Source organism: Corvus brachyrhynchos, unplaced genomic scaffold (genome assembly GCF_000691975.1).
Source record: "Corvus brachyrhynchos isolate BGI_N302 unplaced genomic scaffold, ASM69197v1 scaffold522, whole genome shotgun sequence".
Taxonomy (NCBI): domain Eukaryota; kingdom Metazoa; phylum Chordata; class Aves; order Passeriformes; family Corvidae; genus Corvus; species Corvus brachyrhynchos.
Window position 1 is genome coordinate 1,031,207 of NW_008236649.1, and position 425 is coordinate 1,031,631.

Here is a 425-nt window from a genome sequence, read left to right on the forward strand (position 1 = left end):
CGCCGCGCGCATGCGCAGCCCCCGGCACGCATGCGCCATGGACACACAGGAACGCACCGGGGCGCCGAGACAGCCGGGACACCGAGGACCCTGGGGCTGCGGGACACCGGGGACACCGGGGACGTGGGACACTGGGCGACTAGGGACACCAGGGTGCCGGGACACCGGGATCCAGGACACCGCGTGGCAGCGGGATACCCGGACACAGCGGGATACTGGGGCGCCGGGACTCCAGGATACCCGGACACCAGGGACACTGGGGACATTGGAACACCGGGGCTCCGGGGACAGCAGGGACACCAGGATCCTGGGCGACTAGGAACACCAGGGCGCCGGGATACAGGGACCTACCCTGCAGTAACACCTCCCCCCGGGCGGCGCCCCTGGCCCAACACCCCTCAGCCAGCACACTGCTCCTGCTGTTT